This window comes from Magnolia sinica, chromosome 8 (genome assembly GCF_029962835.1).
Source record: "Magnolia sinica isolate HGM2019 chromosome 8, MsV1, whole genome shotgun sequence".
NCBI classification, from domain to species: Eukaryota; Viridiplantae; Streptophyta; class Magnoliopsida; order Magnoliales; family Magnoliaceae; genus Magnolia; species Magnolia sinica.
In genome coordinates this window covers 15,654,406-15,677,421 of record NC_080580.1, presented here as the reverse complement: position 1 = coordinate 15,677,421, position 23,016 = coordinate 15,654,406, and positions in this window count along the sequence as shown.

The window sequence follows — 23,016 nt, the reverse complement described above, 5'->3', positions numbered from 1 at the left end:
CCAGAAACATCTGGGATTAATGGACAACGGCCAGAAACGTTTTTTAAACATTCTGGACCATTGAATACCACACAGCAACGGTACTATACCTGATGCCTATATAAACTGGACCATTCCAGTCCGATTTCATCATATCAACACACCATCTCTCCCATTAAATCAAATACGATCCATAGCTCCATTTTAAAATACTTAGAATATCTCCACCGTCTGAGTCTGCCAGAAGAAATCTACTGCATTAAAACTGTTCCACAATAGACCTATCGTGATTGCTGCACGCTAGCTGGAAGCAATTCGCCTGAAACCCATCAGCAGTTGATAAGGGGGCGAATATCGCTTTAAGGACAGCGTATTTTATACGTGATTCAGCCTAGTGAAATATTTTATTTTCAATTTATTTTTTATATTTCGGTGTATCCAAACTTAAATTCCAAACAATCTTAAAGCATGATTCCATGGACACCGAAAGTGTTGCATCAATCAAACTGATGAACCAGGATCTGATCTGATTGAACCGATTCGATGGTTCAAATTTCACTAGATGGCAGGACAAACAGAAATTTCTGCTGACCGATCTGAAGATCTTCTACATCCTGGACCCGACTCTCCAACCTCTGCCTGAAGCAAAGGATACTGACACTCCAAAACAGGTTGTTGCTAGAATTAAGCGACAAGAAGATGAATTGTTGTGTTGTGGCCACATCCTCAATGCTCTCTTTGATCGTTTGTACGATTTGTACACGGGGACCATATCAGCGAAAGAAATTTGGATCGCGCTGGAATACAAGTACAAGGCTGAAGAGGAATGTACACAGAAATTTCCAATTGCCAGGTATTTCAACTTCACGATGGTAGACAATCTACCGCTGCTTGCCCAAATCCAAGAACTGCAGCTTATTGTAAATAAAATAAAAGCCATAAAAATTGATTTTCCTGAATCCTTTCAAGTCGGAGTTATAATCGTAAAGTTGCCTCCGAGCTGGAAAGACTGCTGGAAGAAACTACTGCGTTAATCCGAAGAGTTCACCCTGGAACAAATTCAGAATCATCTTCGTATTGAAGAAGAATCCCATAACCGAGAAAAAAAGGATGATGCTAATGGTGCATCCTCATCCAAGGTGAACGCAGTACAATGGTCATCCCAAAATAATACCTATGAGAAAGATTATTCCCTTAAACCTAACAAAGATCAAGAAAAATTCAAGAAAACCCAAAAAAAGAAAAACGACAAACCTAAGGGAGCTTGCTATGTCTGCTGCAAGACCGGGAATTTCGCCCAAGTCTGTAGGGACAAAAAAAGACGAAGAAAGAGGCTAATGTAGTAAACGATGAAATTGTAGCTATGGTCACAGAAGTGAACCTAGTTCAAGAGAAAATTCCTGGTTGGTGGTATGATACAGGTGTCACAGTACATGTATGCAACGATCAATCTCCCTTCAAAACCTATGAAGACGAGACCAATGGTCAAGAGATTCAAATGGGAAATGAAGGACAGTCGAAAGTTGGAGGTAAAGGAACCGTGGAATTACTCTTTACCTCTAGAAAGAAGGTAATTCTGACCAACATACTATATGTCCCAAATATAAGAAGGAATCTTGTCTTAGAGGATTTCTTAAGTAAACCTGAGATTAGAGTTGTGTTTGAATCAGGCAAGCTGATCTTATCTAAAAATGGGAACTTTGTGAGTAAGAGATACGCTTGTAATGGGATGATCAAATTATCTCTGAATGAAAAGAATTCTTCTGCTTACATGATTGAGTCTGTAATGCTATGGCATGGAAGACTAACCCATATTGGCTACAATACCATAAAACTCATGGCTAAGAATGGCCTAATATCATATAATGATAGTGACAAGGATAAATGTGAAGTATGCGTACTGTCTAAAATAATCAAGAAAGCATTCCCTACCGTTGAGAGATAATCTCAAATATTAGACCTAGTGTATACTGACATATGTGAACTAAATGGCGTTCTTACCCGTGGAGGAAAAAGGTACTTTATAACGTTTATATATGATTGTTCAAGATATGTATGTATATCTGTTAAAATCGAAAGATGAAGCATTTAATGCATTCAAGATCTATAAATCTGAAGTAGAAAATCAATTAGATAAATATATTAAAATCTTCGTAGTGACCGAGGAGGAGAATATTTCTCTAATGATTTTTTTAACTATTGTGAAGAACACGGCATAATACATCAGTGCACAGCACCTTATACACCACAACAAATTGGTGTAGCAAAAAGAAAAAATAGGACATTAGTAGAAATGGTCAACTTAATGCTAATACAAGCACAGTTGCCATTAAACCTATGGGGAGAAGCACTGTTAGCTGCATGTCATTTTTTAAACCGAATTTCATCTAAGAAAACCAAGACCTCTCCATATGAAATATGGAAAGGAAGAAAACCAAACATAGGGTATCTTAGAGTGTGGAGGTATCTTATATACTGCAAAACACCATAACCTAAAAGAACTAAATTAGGACTAAGAGCTATCAAGTGCGTCCTTATAGGATATGCACAACATAGTAAGGCCTATAGACTTCTAAACTTAGACACCAATGTAATTATAAAGTCTAGAGATGTAGGGTTCTTTGAGAATTCTGTATTCACAAAGAAAAAGAATGCTGAGATTCAATCTCCTAATAAAACTATAAAAGAAACACAAATAGAAGAGAAAAATCCTATTGAACCTCATAAGAGTCAAAGAGCAAGAGTAGAAAAGATTTTTGATCCTGATCAAATAGACTTTCAACGACTCTCTTTTTATCTAGTTGAGGGTAATAGAGAGAAGGTGATTACAAAAATACCTATGGTTTTAACTATAAAAGATGAACATAAAACCTTTAGTGAAGTTATGTCTTCAAGAGACTCCGCTTTTTGGAAAAAAGCCATTAATGATGAAATGGATTCCATAATATCTAACCAAACATGGGAATTGGTAGATCCACCTTCAGGTTCTAAACCAATAGGTTGTAAGTGCGTATTTAAGAAAAAATATCACACAGATGGTACAATTCAAACCTTTAAGGCAAGATTAATTACTAGGGGTTTCCGATAGAAAGAAGGAATCGATTATTTTGACATTTATTCACCAGTAGCTTGAATAATATCGATTAAGATCTTATTCGCCCTAGCATCCATACATCATCTTCATATCCATCAAATGGACGTGAAGGCAGCATTCTTGAATGATGATTTCAATGAGGAGGTTTACATGGAGCAACCAAAAGGGTTTGTTCTACCAAAAAATGAAAGAAAAGTATGTAGACTTGTTAAGTCTTTGCATGGATTAAAGTAAGCACCAAAACAGTGGCATGATAAATTTGATTGTAAAGTTCTGTCTTATAGTTTTGAACATAATATTGCTGATAAATGCATATATTCAAAAGTATGTAATGATTATGTTGTAATTATATGCTTGTATGTAGATAATATGTTAATAATCAGTAATAAAATGGAAGGTGTAACTGAAACCAAAAAGTTTCTTTCTTCAGTTTTCAAAATGAAGGATCTTGGACAAGTGGATACCATATTAGGTATCAAAGTTAAAAAACATAGTGGGGGTTTCGCATTATGCTAGTCTCATTATATTAAGAAAATAATAAATAAGTTTAATCACTTAAAAATTAAAGAGGCAAAGACCCTGTTTGATCCAAATATCAAGTTAAAAGAAAACATTGGAAGAGCAGTTGTACAACTAGAGTATGCTAATGCTATAGGCAGTCTTTTATGTATGCAATGCAATGCACAAGACCGGATATAGCATACGTTGTGAGTAAACTAAACAGGTTTATGAGTAATCTAAGTGTTAAACACTGGAAAGCAGTAAGTAGAGTTCTAGGTTATCTTAAAGAAACCAAAGAACTAGGGCTATTTTATTCAGAATTTCTAGCAGTATTGGAAGGATATACCGATGCAAGTTGGATATTGAGTGTAGGGGACAACAAGTCCACTACAGGGTGGATATTCACCCTAGGAGGTACAACTGTATCTTGGGGATCCAAGAAACACACTTGCGTAACACACTCAACTATGAAATTTGAGTTTATAGCTTTAGCTGCTACAGGCAAAGAGGCTGAGTGGTTAAGAGATCTTATATTAGAAATTTTATTCTATGCGAAGCCTATACCGGTTGTTTCGCTTCATCGTGATAATGAAACCACTCTAGCGGGAGCCTATAGCGATACCTTTAATGGGAAGTCCAGACACATAAGTTTGAGACATGACTATATAAGGCAATTAATTCAAGATGAAATCATTGTGATCTCATATGTAAAGTCAAGTAATAACTTGGTTGATCATTTTACTAAACCTCTAACGAGAGAGGTAGTAAGGACAACATCTAACAGGATAGGGTTGAAACTCTTTACTTAAAGTTTCACCAGTGAAAGAAACTCAACCCTAAATTAGAAAATCTCTAAATATTGAGTTTCATGGGTAACAACAATTTACTGATAAGTGAAAAGTTTCGGCACTAAATAAATTAATAACCTCATCCAGGATGATAGTGCTGGCCGTTTTAAAAGAGGGATAAGTATTAAACTCTTAATGAAGTCCAATCAAATAGGACAAGTGTTTTAATGTAAACACTGGAAGGATTTCACCTATGTGAACGTAGAAGTGGTGTCGCTTCTCATGAAAGTTAGAGTTATCTCGGGATCGTTCATAAAACAGAATAAGCACATGGCCATTAAAAGCGCTAAGCGAGATTATAAAAGTACACCTAACGCATGAGCTATTATGTGCGTGATATTTTTGGTTATATCATATAGGAATAACTGGTTCAATACTGCGGCAACCAGAAATTTCGAAATAACTTTAAAATACTTATACTGAGGAAAGATTCAAATCACAAGATATCATTCTTTATGCATAATAACTGTTATTATTCTGGCAGAGTTTTCATTGTTTTAAAAAAACCAATGGGGGATTGTTGAAAATTAGTGGTTTTTGAAAAATAAAAAGAGAAAATTTGAAATTTTCAAAATTTTGAGATTTTACCGGCAAAACGCTTTTTCGAAAATTTCAAATCCAAAAGTGCGGTGTGTGCTTTGTGTAAGGCCCGTATCCTAGCCCGTACCGTTCTGTAGGCTTTCGCGGTCCTATCGGTCAAATTCCGGCGACCCGCGATCTGTTATTGGCGTTTGCGCCTAACCCTGAGTCGTATCCCGTATTCTAGAGTCGGATCAACCCAAGACTTGTACCCTGTGACCGCGTCGTCGCCGCGGTTCCGATGCCGCGTATTACGCGCCGAGGCAATACCCTGGCCAGAAGATGTGGGCCCACATTTAATTCGAGAAAACGCCGCGCGTTGCGAATTCCAAGAGAATCTCTACGATATGTCCAATCAATCACATCAATCAATCAATGTACAAATCAAGTACATTCCATTACAAGTCATCACTCACCCATACCCCTTTCTTCACCAAGTCAACAATACTCATGCCTAATCATCCCCTTTTACCAAAAGTCAAAAGAAACCTTACCTTCCATCCCATCTCCCTTACATCTCCTCTCTCTTTCTCATTTTCTCATTTCAAGCAAATCCCATGAGAGAACCCACATCCAAGCTCCATGGGAGAGAGCTAGTATGGCCTACCTTCCTACCACCCGATCCCACTATCCTAAGCCCATCTCAACCGTTGAAGTCCATCCATTGGAGCTCTAGCATGCTTTGGCGGAAGAAGGAGGAGAAGATAATAGGTGGGTGCTCTTTTCTCTCTCTCTCCCTCTCCTTTTCATTTTTTTTTGTGTGTGAAGATGTGATTGTGTGGTCCATCTAATGGGTTGTGAGATGTCTAAACCGTTCATCAAATGGACCTCACTTTGAGATGTGTATTACCCACATCATCCAACCATTTAGGTGGCCCACCTGGACAGCATGCTTGTGGGTGAGGCCCACCTTAAATGTATGTTTTGAGCAGCCGCTAGACGCTGCAACCATGAAATGTGAGCTGACAGTGGGTGTATTAACGTCCTGATGCAAAAAAAAAGGGGGTTTTGGGTGGGCTGCTCATGCAGGCCCCACCTTGATATATGTTTCTAATCCAAGCCGTCCATTCTGTTCCTCAGCTCATTTTAGGCGTTGAGCCGAAAAATGGAGCCGATTTCACTTTCTGGAGGGCCATAGCATGGAAAACAGTGGTTTTCGCCGTTAAAATACACTCTGAGGTTTTTGTATCCCAAAATATATCGAATACTGGGCTTGTTTGACTTGTCTTAAGCCATAGCAATCAATGGTTGGGTCAGATTCCCCTAATGCAGGCCCCATACATGAAAAACCTTAGAGAAACATTTTTTTAATAAAATAAAATAAAACAAATTGCATGGGGCAGCCTCTGCTGCTGGCAGACCCCAGGACGCGCACGCGCAGACGTCCTGCGCTGGACGTGAACGGGCAGGGACGTGGGTCCCTACTGTGGGCCCCACCATGATGTGTGTCGTATCATCAAAATCGTGCATTTGGGTGGGCCCTTTAGGGCAGTGGGCCACCCTGAAAATCAGCCTTATACGTGGCTCAGGCGGCCCACATCATTAGAAGCAGTGGGATAGAACGTCTGCCATTGAAATCCTTTGGGGTTGTCATGGACGATTTGGATTATTATGAAATTCATTTTTTACTTTTATCTGATTCCCTGTGACCTTATGTACAGCTGTGATGGAAAATAAACATGCTGGTAGACCCCACATGGGACCCACTTGATGTATGAGGAAAACTCCCCACCGCCCATCTCTTCTCCACTTGCGTCAGCAAGTTCCATGGATCCTACCTTGACGCAGGTGTCTTGCACTCACCGTCCATCCGTTTTGAATCATGAGCCCACCCACACCTATGACACGTGTGGGTAGGTGGGACCCACATTGATGTATTTATCATATCTGCACCGTCCAGATCTCCTGGACGGTGGCAACCCACCTTGTATGCATAATTACCCTGTCCAGGGACAAGGTCCTGTACTTGACTTTTTTTTTTATAATAATAATAATAATAATAATAATAAATATAATATATATATATATATATATATATATATATCTATATGATATACATATATGTATAGGCAGGTGAGTGTTGGGCCCCATGTGGGACCCACCTAGATGTACTTGTTATACCCGATCTGTCCGTTCATACAACCCACCCTTGATGTATTTTGATCTGGACCGTCCGCCTATTTTGCCAGCAGGTGGGACCCAACCTGCACATTGTACATGTGCACCGAGATGCATGTGCCTTATCAATTACCATCTATCTATGGAGCCCACATGTGATGTATGTGCTGTGTAGCCGTGGGCCCCACTTGCTGTTGTGCAAGGTCCAACCATCCATCAGCATCTGTAGCCGTTGAAGACGTCAGTGATGTGTACTCTACCATGATGTATGTGTTGCATCCTCACCGTCCAATTCCTGGATGGTGGGACGTGGTATACCTCACACCTCTTATATATATATATATATATATATATATATATATATATATATATATATATATATATATATATATATATATATATATTATACCAGTTCCACTATGCTAGGAGTATTTCATCAACACCCTCCAAACGGTGGGCCCCACATCAACAGTTATAGCTTCTGCTTGAACGTAGCAAGCTCTGTGGGTCCCTGCTCAAGCTATGTGTTGTACTCATCCATCCACACGTGTGAGGACCACACGTGTGGGGTCTACCATGTAAGGTATGGGTTTATTTCACGCCGTCCACTGTGTGGGACGATGTGACCCACTGGGATATTTATGTCTTATTTCCACCAGCCAGTGATCTGGATGGTAGACCACACCATGATGTATTTGTTCATCCACACCGTCCAGATGATCTGGACGGTGCTGGACGTGTTTGGACGGTGATGAGGACTCCACCATGATGTATGTATTTTATGTCCACGCCGTCCTTCTACCGGTCTCACCTTAATGGATGTGATTCATCCACACCACCCGGCCATGTGATAGGGCCCACCTGTAATGTATATTTGAGGCCCATTTGTTGTATATGAGGCCCATTGGTGTGGCCCATTAACACGGCCCACTTGATGTTATGAGACCCATTGATGCGGCCCAACTTGATATGATGAGACCCATGTGCAGAGCCCACCTGTTATATATATTAGGCCCATGTGCAGGGTCCGCCTGTTATGTATTTGTGACCCTCTTTGGCATGGCCCATTGAGTTGTATTCTAGATCCATATGATGCGGCACACTTGATGTATATTGGCCCATTGGTGACCATGAGATGCGGCCCATTTGATGTATATGAGGCCTATACAGTGCGGCCCATTTGATGTATATGAGACTCATGTGTTGCGGCCCACTGAGATGCATTTTCGGCCCATATGTCGTGGCCCATTGTGATGTATTCGAGGCCCATGCGATACGGCCCATCATGATGTGTATTAGGCCCATGAGATGCGGCCCACCGTGACATGTATTAGGCCAGGAGATGCAGCTCACCGTGGCGTGTATTGGTGACCATGTGATGTGGCCCATAGTGATGTGTATGTAGCCCTTGTATGAGGCCCACAATGATATATGTTGGCCCACATGACGAAGCCGATGTGACGTAAATGAGGCCCATTGTGATTGTATGTGAGACCATGGGCCCACTATATGTTTGGCCCTATGTAGGTCACTTCTTAGGAGCAATGTCGGTTAGATGTCCTCATTGTGACCTTCCCTTAGGCCTTGTTAGGCCATTCTCTTCGTGGGTTAACCCGAATAAGTGGGCCCCATTCACCATAGACAGATGGCTCTGTGTTATCGGATTGATATAACCATGGCCGAGAGCCAACCTTTATATTATTGTTGATTGGTTGTCTATCTATGGACCCCGCCTTGTTTATATATATTGGTTGTCGGTGCCGATTATCGATGCTGATTGTCAGTGCTGATTATAGGTGTTGATTATCGGTACCGATTATTGAGGCCGAATATCGAGGCCGATTATTGAGGCCCAATACGATGTATATGCGGCCCGTATTTGAGGACCGTTGTGATGTGCATTCAGGCCGTGTTTAAGGCCTAATATGATGTACATGAGGCCTATGCAATGAGGCCCATTGCGATGCATTTGAGGACTAGGTTATGGAGCCCATTATGATGTATGTTAGGCCCAAGAGAAAGGCCCATTATGATGTATGTTAGGCCCATGAGAAAGGCCCATTATGATGTGTGTTAGGCCCGCCTGCTGTGTATATATGGCCCTTGAGTAAGGCCCAATGAGTTGTATATCAGGCCTTTGTGTGAGGTCGTGGGCCCATTATATGTTTGGCTCTATGTGGGCCATTCCTTGGGAGCAATGTTGGTTAAATGTCCACATTGTCCAGGTCGATTGTCGATGCCGGTTGTTGATACCGATCATGAGTATGTGACAATTTAGCATCATGATACATGCCCATACGCATCATCTGCATGTTTGTTATGAGATGTGGCTGATCATTGCATATGTCATTGAGCATGTTGTTATGAGACTCCCTGACAGGCGGAGGTTATCTCATATGAGTATGCGGTATGCGCAGGAGTGATGCATGACTGGATTGTATGACTCATGCATCTCGCATTATGATTACTGTACGCCCTAGCGACACCAGGGCCGTAGCCTCCACAGGCATATGGTGGATGGCCAATGGGACACCGGAAATATTTGGTTTTAGCATACGGGCGCCATAGATGTCCCTGGGTGAAAATCCCTAAACCTCCGTGGCCAGGAGACGCCCCAACGTCGAGACCGAGTGGATACATGAGCGCCCGAGTGCCGAATACCAGGAGGCCGCGTCTCCCACTGTGTCGTGGTCGGTTGGGAGGGAGTGTGGCCTTACTCACCCGAGGGTAGGGGGCAATACTAGGCTGAGTTTGACCAGCTTGTGAATGGGTCCGCTATCGACGTGCCGGATAGGTATTGGCAGACTATTGGCCAGGCGTATAGTGAGGTTTCTTACGCTCACTTGGACTGTGCGGCTAGGAGAGCGGCAGTGCCATTTGGAGTGTATTAAACCCCGGTGATGATCTCAGAGATGAACTGTACTGATATGTGGATTTAGTGAGCAGGAGTTGCATACTCATTCATGCCTTTATTCATTCACTATCCACTCGGGTTGGTGGCGCGCAACTATTTGTTACGTGTGCCTTCGCAAGGGCTAGGATTTCGGTTGGGGCGCGCGACTAACCTGAGATCAGGAGTTTACCACATTGGGTCTGACTATCCAAATTTAGGTATGGGACTAGTTTGGATAGAAGTCCCTTGTGATGGACCCCATAGCCTGCGATACTACGTACTACCATCCCGACTTCACACTCCAGCATGGTCATTCCATTCGCACCGCATATTGCATTACATCCGCGGCATACGATATCTTGGGTTACTGTGCTTCTGCATTTATATGGTCTAGATATGGCTGGCGTATTTGTGAACACAAAGGAATTATATTTTTCATTGCATTCTTGGCATTTGATATTTGGCTCTTTATGACCCCTCGTTTGCATAGCTGTTATATATTGCTTATTCTGATATTGATTGGCTCATGGACTTGTCCGTATTTTCGCTTACTCTGTTATCGTATGATCTATGATCTTATTAGTATTTCTGATTACTCTGATAATTTCTGCACTTGTCAGTATTTCTTCTTACTCAGATAATTCATGATCTTGCTAGTATCTCTGTTTATTCCGATATTGTACGATTTATGGATTACCAGTATTTCCAGTTTGTATGATAATGGCATTATATTGAATATTTTGCGCTTACCTTGTGCACACACTTACACCACCCTCTAAGCTTTCTATAAGCTTATGCACGATAGATGCGTGCAGGTGATGTTAGGTTGCATCAGAGTTGAGCTTGGAGCATGCAGCGATCTTCTGGAGCTTGGTTTTTATTTATGTATTTCCTTTCAGCATTGTACTCAACTGATTATATTAGTAGATATATGTGATGATGATGTTGCTTTTGTGATTTGGGTAATCTTGTGGTTATGCTCATTACGAGATAAATGTACGTTAAAAAAAAATCCTCCTTGTAGAATCTCAGGATCGGAATCTGGCGTATATACGCTGGGAGCCGAGAATGGGATACTACGGAGGCTGTCAACACCAGATTCGGTGATCGAAAATTTTTGTGAGCCCGGTTTTCGAGTTTGGGGCGTGACACTTTGTCCCACATCGGAAATGGTTGAAATCCTTTTGTTGTTTCTATGTGAACTTGTGAAGAGTATTCTTACTTGAAGTTTTTAGAGAAGGTGATGCTCGAGACACGCACGTACGCACGCGCAAGCGCTCGGGCTCGGGCACAGGCACGGGCACGAGCACGGGCATGGGCAATGAGGCAATATGGCTATAATGGCGTTAGATGGCGCACTTTGCAGATGGACCAGGATGATTCAACGGTCAGATCTTCTAATCTGACGACCAGAAGCGTCTGGGATTAATGGACAACGGCCAGAAACGTTTTTCAAACGTTCTGGACCATTGAATAGCACACAGCAATGGTACCATACCTGATGCCTATATAAAATGTACCATTCCAGTCCGATTTCATCATCTCAACACACCATCTCTCCCATCAAATCGGATACGATCCATACCTCCATTCTAAAATACTTAGAACATCTCCACCGTCTGAGTCTGCCAGAAGAAATCTGATGCGTTAAAACTATTTCATAGTGGACCTATCATGATTGCTGCACGCTGGATCCAGATAAGGCTTGTCTTATCCTGGAAGCAATTCGCCTGTAACCCATCAGCGGTTGATATGGGGGCGAATCACGCTTTAAGGTTAGCGTATTTTATACATGATTCAGCCTAGTGAAATATTTTATTTCCAATTTATTTTTTATATTTCGGTGTATCCAAACTTAAATTAACATTAAAGGAAACAGTTCAATGGGAGACATTCACCCTTGATTTTTATAGTACCTCGCCATGATAATTATATGAAATCCACTCTATCCATTAGAATTCACACAAAAAATAAGACCTTTCGTCCAAAAATCATTGGCATTTGTGATTCAAGTGGGCTACACTAATGGACAGTTTGGAGAATATGAATTACCTTATACACTGCTTTCCAATCAGTGATCCACGTAAATCACAAATAAAGCTGATTTTTCGGCCCTTACTGGTGATGTAGGTGGATTTTAGGTAAACACCATGGTGGGGGGCCCACTTGAGCCACGTACCCCTTTCCTCACACGAGGGGCCAAGATCAGGTAGTGGAAAGATAATTATATCCATTGATGACATTGATGAGGTAGCTTTTGAAAACCTTTTCGAAAAGGCATTGGAATGAAAATTCCATATTAAATTGGTAGTTTCTTATAAAATTCCCTAAACAATTAGGCCGTTTGACCCTAGATGGCTAAAAAGAATAGATGGTGCTGATCATTGACCTGGACCATCCACCATTTGCCTTGCTTTTAAGATTTTAATGCCAGCTCTCTCAAAAATCACATTAACTAACCATCAATGGCTAGAAATTGTGCAACTCATACTTTTTTACACTAGAAATGCTTTGATCACTGATTTGGACAAGATATCATGTTCGTTCAATTAATGGCTATAAAAGGGCCACCTCATATTAACTATGCCAGGAAATTTCTAATAATTTTTTAGAGCATTGATAAGTGAGATTACACCTTCAATTGCTCATCCCTCTCAAAAACTCACCTTGACACGGGAATCATAACCGTTCCATATGAAGAGATAAATTATCCATATTTGATAGTAGAAAAGAACCGACCATTGATCTAGACCAACCATCATGCAGGTAAGACTAATGAATGTCCATTCCCCTTAAAAGTTACATTCATTGAATGATTCTAACAATATCTGATCAATGGTTAGGAAAACAGATGGTATGTGTTGATCTAATCCATTCATCAGGTGGGTCTCATCTTCGATTGACTATCCTCTCAAAAAATCGCTTTCCTAGGTGATGTAGGACGTGGCACCGATACACTCCCAATATGGTTGGACCAAAAAAAGGCGAACCATAAATTAGTCGTTATGGGACCCACCTAACCGAGTATCATGAACTGAAGTAAGACAAGAACTCAAATACGAGTTCTTTTGAAGTGGAGGGGACTGATGTAGAGCGGGTCACGAACACTTTCATGTCTAAGATGGACCAGAGAATGCCCGATCAAAGGTGGAGGTGATCCGGACCGTCAGAACCTTACAATAAGTGTATCTTGCAAACGGGAATGAGTTACTCAACATACCATATAAGATTTTGGGAGTAGGAGAAGCTACTTTAACCAACCAACCCCACTATGCCGGGTTGCCCATGCCAAATTTGCAAGATTCCATCAAATCAACGTTATAACTCTTCATCCTATGAGGCTTGTGAGTTGTCTGTAACATGAATAGTGTTTAGAAAAATTCGGGGGAATAGCGTGGTTAAGACACATAGGACACTTAGTATAAATAGTAAATTTACTATTTATAGTAAGTTACAAATTTTAGGGAGTTTTAGTTGTAGTTTAATTCCGACTCTGAATCACCTCCACCTCCGATCGGGCCTTCTCCAATCCATCTTAGACATGAAAGTGTTTGCGACCCGCTATACAGCACTAGTATGATTCCAACCATGCAATCAATGACTGAGAAAATAAACAATCCATATTGATGATATTAGTAATAGTCACTGCATTAATCTCACCATCCATCTATGAGCCCCACCTTTGATTGTCTAGAGAGAACGGAATGCAAATTCCTAGTGGTGAAATAACACCTTTCAACATAAAAAGCAACTTCCATAAGCCAAAAGGTGGATTTGAAGCGAAGCCCTTCAATAAAAATAGAGACTTTCACATGCCATTTGGAATCCAAGGATCTTGAACACCTAATTAAGAGCCCTTTTTGTCCGTTACATTTCTTAATAAAGATTTAAAATTAAAAAATAAAAATAAAAAATAAGGTAATATGATCACCAAGTGGGCCACATGTGTGAAAAATAAATAAATGGTTACCGGAAGTTGACCAATGGTTGGAATTATGTACACGCGTGGCCTACCAAATAATCAAATCAGCGTAATTTAGAATGATTGCAAATTAAAAGTGGGGAAAGCTTGATGAACTGACACCGCGAGTAGCCATCCATTTTGGATCATTATTTTATAGTAATAGTCCAAAAATGAAGCTGATTCAAATCTCAGGTGGACCACACCACAAAAAAAAGTAGTGATTGAATGCCCACCGTTAAAAACTTCCAGGCCCACTGTGATGTTTATTTGCCATCTAACCTGTAGATTAGGTAAGAGAGACGTGGATTAATGGAAAACACGAAAATATCAGGTTAATCCAAAACTTTTGTGGGCCTTGGAAGTTTTTAATAGTGGCCGTTCAATCACCACTGTTTCCTGTGGTGGGGTCTACCTGATATATTGATCTTCCTCATTTTTTCGGCTTATGCCCTAACATGAGCTGGCAAAATGGATGGATGAAGTGGATAAAATACATATATTATGGTGGGGCCCACAGTGCAACGTCCAGTAGCAGCTTGCTACTGGCAGTGTCAGTAGGCGATCCACGTCCATTGCTCCGAGTCCCAGATAGCCTGACGAACGGTGTGCGATGGCCTTACTCGGTCAGACTCCCTTAGAACACAAGCAAAGGTTTTGGTGGGTCAAAAGGTAAGTGGGCCACACCAGCTTGCAAGTCCATGTCTTGTTTAATTAATGCACTTACGAGGTACATGTATTTGTTTCAATATATGCACTTTATTAGATACATGTAATTATTCCAATTCATACATGAGAAGGTACACGTCTCTTAGTTTAAAAGGCATATGCTTATTAGTTTATGATGCACATATTCAGTATCTTTTATTTGTTGAATGCATGCAAAAGCATATAATTATGTGTATGTAATTCATTTTCAAGTATAAAAAAAGCAATACGGTGAAAAAAATTAGCATTCTTCCATTCTCTTCAAAGTTCTCCTTTCTAAATAGAAAACCATATTAGCCTACAAAGTGATATCTAAGCGGAGTTTTGGGGTTTGACTGGGTGTTAGAAATTTCTAAGGAAATGAAATCATTGGCAACAAATGGTGCAATGAATCATCCCGCAATTATTATTATTTATTTATTTTGAGGAGATAATTTTGCTCACTGGTGGATTAAAATGAAGACTTCGTTCGAATCTCAAGGGTTATAGCAAATTGTAAAAAACATTTATCAAACTACAACTGATTTCACATCTCTCAGAGCCACACAATAAGAACAATTGAAGGAGAATAAGAAGAACGATACTGTAACGTTCCAAATTTTCGCTATTTTGAATTTTCAAAAATTCTTAAAATTTTTCATTATAATTAACTTATGTTGTAATTTACTGACCATTAACACTCGATGTTAGCATATACAAGTAATAAAAAAATGTACAAATCCGATTAATCAACTGTATGAAGCCAACGAATCCACCAGATCACTTAAACATCGAGTTTATCCACGTGATTTGTTCACATGTAGCCCAAATCTAGCTGACCTATCAATAACTAATAAAGACAACCGCAACTAAATAAAGACCTACCAAAAGTCGATACAATTAGCGGTCAGATCTTAATTAACAAACCAAACTAACCCACTTATCCTTTTAGCCTAAGAACCAATTGCTTAGGGTGATTATAACTGAATCTTCATTTCTGTTAGTTGCGAATAGGCCACACTATGAACTTAGTTAATCCAAATCATAATCATTGCACACAAGAAATCTTTATATCCAATTCATTCCAGAAATGTCATAATTATCCAAACAAGCTCTACACTACTCGTTAGTGGGCCACTAAACTCAAAACTATAGAAATACGTTCGTCATAGTGGGCTTGACGTCGCGGGACATTAGGCTGAGATCGTGTCTAAAATTGTTCAATTTAGACTCGCAAGGTGAGTGTTTGGGTTATGTGAATACCTTATATGAAAATCTAAAACTTAGGTGAAACTAGCCCCTTTGTTCTTTCACAAAGTTGTAACTTTCGGATCTTTAATTCACAACAAAAGTCGAGGTGTCAATTAAAGATATTTCTCTACACATATTCGTATAGCCATGACCCCGATTGATCATCAGTGACCGTCTATCTAAGTTAGGGCCTTCCCGATTAATCGGCACGTCTGATCATCAGATGGTTGTGTCCAAATATAAATTGCCTATTGGGACACTTATCTCGTGGCTTAGATTGACCCGTATACCTCCCAGTGGGTCCTATTAGTTGGAAACAACCTCCTCCAGTGTTAGTATAATGAATAAATGGCCATTGGGGCCATTTGTGCAACATCTGGCACTATAAATACCATTTTATTTCACACCCCATCTCCCCATACGAATTTGCCTTTGTTAAACGAGACAAAGAGAGAATGAGAAAGAGAAAGAAGAAGAGAAGAAGAGTGAGATTAGGAGTTGGGAGGTTTTGGTGCTTCCTTTCATCGGTTTCATCCAATCAAGGCCCTAGCCTCGATCGTTTTCCTCCACCAAATCTATCACACTCGCAATTGAAAAGTAAGAAACAAATCGTACTTTCTAACCTAGGTTTTTCTAGGATAAATTGTATAAATCTCGCATAGTTCTTGGTTTGTATAGGAATTTACGATTTTTCGACAAATCCATAACCCTAGGAGCTCAAAATCGAAGATTCCTTCTTAAAGGTGTGGACCATTATCTCTAGGTTATCTTTTATCGACCCTTGAGGGTCTCAGTCAATATTAGTTACTTGTAAATGAATTTGTGCATGCCAAAATGCTAACATTTTGATTTTGTTATAGTATATGCTATTGGTTGGATATGGATGCTTACATGTTCGATGAAATATCAATGTGGTAGAATGTGATGCTTTGTCGATGCTCACATGCTTTAATATATTGCCTAAGTGATTGTATTACTTTATGCATGCCCACATGTTTGATTTAATGTTTTAGTGAACATAATACCCTATGATGTTCACGTGTTCGATGAAATGCATAAATAGTTGCGTAGTGAAACTTATGATATAATTGTGTGATATAGAGTTTAGTCCATAGAAATACTTAGGATTACTAAGATGTTGGGTCAATCGGTAAATCACTCAAATCAAAGGGTAGCCCGAGTTAAGTCGACCACCTTAGGCTTGTTCAGTCGACCCAGGCCAAACACGAATGAATGACAATATTTGGACTACACGAGATGCTTGCACTCAATGTCGATTGCACTGGAGTTCTCCTAAGTTAATTAAATTAGTCCACTAGCCGACTGATCATGTATGACACAACTAAATAGAACCTAGAATACCACGTTTCTAATGGATAAGTCCATTTATAACCGTTAGTGCGATATGATCCCACTAAGACTCATGAGCCGGGCATGATGGTATGGGACACCGTGTCTGCGTTCTCGGCCTATACTAGGGTGACGAGCTTCCCCATAGTGACCAGTGAGCACTAATGGAGGTGATAGATCATTGTTCGAACGGCCCCCATCAAATTACCCAGCCAATGGTTCCATGTCAGAATACCATTCGAACGACCTGGGCATGAATAGAATTGGGTGACGAGTCATTTCCTTTATGTGATTTGGTTTTATATGATAAGCTCGGACCTCGGAACTGAGTGATCATACTCGGTATTTGAGTGATAACTCATACCGAGTTAATCTTCATACTTTTCGGTATCATGTCATACCTTTGGAATCGTTGATTTGTGAGATGAACGGATGATACCTAAATTTGGATCAATGAACACTGGTAAGGAGCCGCTACTCGCCGCAACAAGCCACGTGATCCGAATAAGGACTCGTGATATAACATCGGTATCCTAGCTTCACCAATATACTATATGAATAGAACTTAATAATTACTCGGGTAACATATGCATTTACCACATTGCATTAGATATGATTTTTATGATTTGGCATTGGAGTCGCTTGTGAGGGAGTGTTGGCATTTACGAAATAAGCATTGAAATCGCTTATGAGGGAGTGTTGGATTGTAAGGCACATGCATCATTTATAATCTCATTTACTGCATTTAACAAGAATATTAGAAATTGTTTGATTTCTTGTTTTATCATTACTTCCGTTAATTGAGTTAATAGCATGCGTAACTTAGAACTAATAGAACCATTGAGTTAGCTACCCGCTCCCATCTAAGACGGTATTTTAAAACACCAACCAGGCAATATTGCTAATTACGGTTCTATCGAGGCCTCTGGCAGATAGGCTTTAATCAGCTTACACTTTCGCTATGATGCCTTGGGAGCGTCGGGCGAAACTGGAAGACCTTGCACTTATTTAATCTTGTGCTTGGTCTGTTGGAGTTCTGACTTGATGTGATCCATATGTTGATTTTATGGTATGTTCATTGTGGCTTTTATAATCCCCATTTTGGACGATCACCACTATTGAAATTGTATTTTTTATTGTTAGCCCTATATTTCTGAATTTTTCATTCTCTACCTTTCTTTGAATCCACTAAGTTAAATTGTGTTACTCTGATTATTTTTATATGAAATCGATGTGAATCTGAATGAATACACATGCTCATTTTATTAAGTTAACACTCGAGATCTCGGGATCGGAGTCTGTACTTGGGTGCCAATTTTCGGGGTGTTACAAATTAGTATCATATCATAAGTTGAGAATTTAACTAAACTGTGGGCTGTGGACTCACCATAATGCATTCGCTGACATAGATAAGGCGTCAAAACTTATAGACATAAAATCTTAGGACTAAAATCCTAAAGTAATCTCAATAAAAGTCTGAAATCTAAGAAGCACTAGGTAGAGGGAACTATGTGCCACTGTATCAGGACTGAGAGACCTCTGCCAGGGGTGAGCTGATCTAGTGAAGCATAAATTGGATTGTTGCTCGGGCCCTCGAGTAAGCCACCAACACCACTTGCGGTGTAGAAATGAGTTCAACCGCAATTAAATGCGGGCCGTAATCAACTGTAGATGTCCAAGGAGGACGTGACGGGGCTGTGTCGTGAGTCATGTCGTGTAACAACCCGTACTTTCTATACTCGGGTATTACCAAGAAGACTTGGATTAGCATAAACACAAATCCAACTAATAGAACATTCACCTTTATCCTAGCATTTTGTTGATCATTTGAAGTAAATTTCATCCTTAGACCTAGCCATTTGGCCATTACTTACTGGAGCAAATACTGTATTTGAGCATACAACTGCAAGGATACACATTTGCTCAAAATAACTTGATCAAATGGTTAGATGGAGAAATGCACCATAGTTTGCAAATTAAATGACTAAAGAACTATGCGAAACTGACTATTTAAATGCACCTAAACTAGCTCTTGACTATGGAACCATTCTAGATCGAATTAGGATCAATCCGACCATCCGCCTTAGTTTTTCGAAGCATGAATCAACAAATCCACCGTTAATCACATTTCGAAGAGCCTAATAGTAAATCAACTCCCAAACTATAATATGCAGCTAATCTACTAAGGATCGGTCGTTTAGATCGACCCAACAGATGTTGGGGACATATAAATTGGTAGATGATCAACTGTGGTGAAATCCGATCATTAAAGTACATGTAATTATCGGATTATCGAACAGATAGGGGGTTGCGGAACACCTAAGTTATAGATCAACCCCTATATCACACTCAAACATTCATCCGGGTCCCTAAGACCCTTTTAACCATTAATGTTCAAATTCGGAATGATCCGACCACTAGTTCAATAGAAATCCACAAATAGGACTCGAAAGTTGAAAGTATAGCCCACCTAAGCTCTGGAATTGCCTGATAAATGGACAGATGCCCTAATAGGACGAGTAAAATAAAATTAATGGTACAGACTGTACCATACATCACTGTGGACCCCACCATGGGTGGTGTGCGTACACAAGATGTGTACACCCGCGGTGCACCTGACCAATGGCTTGGTCAATATGGTGGTGACCCGATACTCCTTGAAAAAGAGAGATTCTCTCTCTCTCTTTCCGTCATTTCTGTCCAGCAAAATACACGAACGGATGATGTCCGTTGTATTGACCAGTGGCCCACCATCATGGTCGACCAGAGCAATCCAGACCTTCCATCATGTAAAGACGAGAGTCTCGACCGAAACCTTATCCATATCTCGAGAGATAGCTCGTTCACATGCACACAAACACGAGCGAAAGGCAAACGGACAACTTCCGTTGGGATGCTTACGGCCCACCATCGATGAACCCCTAAGAGATCCAAACCGTCCATCGTGATCAGTGGGACCTACCAACCAGAGCTAGGGCGAGCTGTACGAAAGGCGAGCACCCACTAACCACAAAACAAAGCCAAGATCGGTATGATGCAAAGGAAACGTCGAATCCACGTCACGCCATTGCGTTGGCAAACCCATTCGTTCAGAGACGTCGGTCACCATCCACGCATGCTATGAAATCCCAGTCACGCCTACTATTTCCTGAAATGTATCCGCCTTTAGCTAAAAGCGGAAGGAATCTTTCCATTCCAGGAAACTATACATCCCAGCCGTTTCCCACCTTCCAGAAGCCTCCCACGAGAGATCTGGGACGAAGAATTTAGGGTGACCCGAAAATATCGTAGCAAACTGAGATTTTCACGAAAACTTCACTACAACGCGAGTTGTCTCCGTTTTGAAAGGGTGTGTATTTAACGGTCCCTATTTCTCCGTAGAATGGGACCCACGAGCTTCCTGGGCAGCATCTTGACCGTTTAAACTCATCAGATCTTATGATCAACTGACCCTTGCGAAAATGTCATGATCAGCTGATCATCTTCTCCAAAATAGCCATGGAACCCATATTCTTTAATAATGACCGTTACACCAATCCAAACCGATCAATGCGCGGCCCACCTTTCCCGAAACATCTCTAGAAAGACGGTCTAGATCCATGCAAGTATTAAACCAAAGTTTAGAGGCATCAAACCAAATTTCGCTATCCTTCTTCCGCAAATGATACAACTAATCCCGTGATTAGGATCAGAAATCTCTAAAAGCGGATGGGAGCCTATAAATGGCCGGATTTTAGGGCGACTTTCAAGGAAACTTAAGGAAAGAAAGAGAGAGTTCATGAGAGTGTGAGGCATCGTATCTGGTGTGTTGGGTCGTAACTCGTCTGAGTTGCTGGTTTGGATAGAACCCTAACTCTATCCTCCTGTCGATATCGAGCCTTTTCTCAGTTGTTCGAATAGAGTGAAAGCTATGTGGAGACAAGCAGATGATTCTCCCACTCCGGATCGCAAACCTAGTCCGATCGTGCCAATCGGGTTGACTCAGCGAGTCAATAATCCAGTGAACTCGCTGGCTCAACTCACCCTGCTCTGGTTACTACCCAAACGTCCCCAAGCCTCCGGTCCCCTCACAACTCGACCTAGGATCCGTTCCAGCCATCAGGATCATTTCATACATGTCGATCGCAAGCCACATATCGCTGTCGGATCCTCCATCGAGTCTGACTCGCTGGCTGCCTCGGCCCCTCCTTCGGCACATACTAGGTATGTATCAGTTGGACTCAACTGACCTACAAGATCACTCCAACCAGCTCGACTATACACCATCACTCACATCTTCCCCGTGACAGATCATTTTCCCAACCCAAGCTTTGAAGGTGAGTTTCAGGCAAGTCATTTTCATATCGACCCAGCCGCTTCTATGAGTGTGTCACTGGCAGACCCTGACCCATCCATTTGCTGAAGAAGAAGGAGAGAGAGAGAGAGAGAGAGAGAGAGAGAGAGAGAGAGAGAGAGAGAGAGAGAGAGAGAGAGAGAGAGAGAGAGAGAGAGAGAGAGAGAGAGGAAGCTCCTCTACCTCAACAGCCCTGCTTCACTCTATGATTTGAACCCGTCACCTGGTCGACTCGGAGATGTTTTGGGATTACTGGACTGACTTGACGAGTCGACTCAGGTGAGTTACTACACCCACTGACTCAACTCCCCTAACCTCTCTCATCTCATCTCCACTAAAACTATCCCTGTCCCAGATCTCCGACTTAGCTATATTTGAAAATGAGTCCCGAACCAGCTTCCTGCGAGTGACTCAGTCGAACGCCGAGTCACAGCCCTCGGATTCAACTCGAACAGATCAGAACCTGACCTTCGTTGTGTCATCAAGTAGGATCAACTCCAGTGCGGGTATCGTAATCAAGCTCATTTCGGTCGTAGTTTTACACCTAATTCATTAACGACACGATTTCATAAATACCCAACTGAGTTAACTCAGTAATAACCCACTGAAATGACACGACCCGGGCATAACCCTTACTGGAGATCCGAAGTATCACTACAGATCTAGGATCCCAGTAGCCGATTACTACAATAAGTAGTTTTCCTAAATTTGAAACTCAACTAGTTGTGGGTTGGGAAGTCCAACCGAGTCAACTCAGTAGTGATACACTGGGATCTTGTAATGTCTCATCCAAGTGCTGTTTGCAACTGTTCGCCTTGAAGGATACTTCCCTTCAATCAATTCCATGAACAAGTAAGTGATTCATTAAAATTATGTGACTAATAACGCTTGTGTAAATTCTAACTAGGAACCTAAACTCGTACTTATTTAAATTTTAGGACTCTTGAACTCATCTTGTAAGGACACCAAATCAGGGACAATACCCACCCAAGGTGAGGAATATCCCACATTGTTTCTTTCATTTCATTAAATTCCAAGTAGTTTTAAACCTAATGGGTAGAGAAATTTAGAGTAGTGTAAATATTGATTTCACTCCTACAAATCTTCAGTTGATGTCGATAATTATGAACAAATATTCAAAACCCTATTGCTCTAAATCATTCTTATAAGATTTTGTATTATACTTCTTATGCCACATTTGTAACTATTTGATTATGGGTACATTCCTACTAGTTATAATATGATATAGGAAATCTCGTTTCCATTCATCTTATAAAATGTATAGTGAGGAATTACCCCATCACTTCTTATATATGCTAGACTCCATTTTAGTTTGAATCTAATGTGTATAAAATTTTAGAATAACGTGAATAGTAATTTATCCCTTTCATTCCTATTTTGTAGTGATGAACATGAGGTAAT